Here is a 646-nt window from a genome sequence, read left to right as displayed (position 1 = left end):
ACCTACTGACAGTTTTGCCTATCGCTGAAATATAAGGCATCCCCCTGAAAATAAGACCTCCCTGAAAATAAGGCCCCCTGAAGCGATGATAACTCTGGACTCTGGACCATAGTGGCAGATGCTGCCACACAGCTCACTGTTGGCCACAGTGCAGCTGGAGCAGACAGGAAGTGTGAGGTCTCTTTTAATACAATAATAAAACAATAAATGTGTACCGTATTCTTCTTCATGGAAAAATAAGACATCCCCTGAAAATAAGACCTAGAGCATCTTTGGGAGCAAAAATTAATATAAGACACTGTCTTATTTTGGGGGAAACAGGGTAGGCTCACTCACTGAGAGACATTACTGATGACAAGTCTGATGGAACTATGCTGATGCAGCCATAGCCCTGGAGCTGGAGAAGCCATGTGGAGACCCACACTAGTACTGAGATATCTTTACTATCACTGGCTCCACAAGACTTTCTACCCACTGCCTTGTGATCTTCTTGCATTAGAAGTCATTGCACATGTTTCCTGAGTCTAAAGAGGAATTTATAGATTGTTATTAGACATATGGGCTAATATTGGACTTATGGACTTGATCTGGACTGGGCTGGGATGTTTTCTCAATATTCAATTGCTCTTGCATATAAAGCTCTTTC

This window comes from Echinops telfairi, unplaced genomic scaffold (assembly GCF_000313985.2).
Source record: "Echinops telfairi isolate 266 unplaced genomic scaffold, ASM31398v2 ScPeMD7_33;HRSCAF=127, whole genome shotgun sequence".
NCBI lineage: Eukaryota > Metazoa > Chordata > Mammalia > Afrosoricida > Tenrecidae > Echinops > Echinops telfairi.
This window is presented reverse-complemented; position numbering follows the sequence as displayed.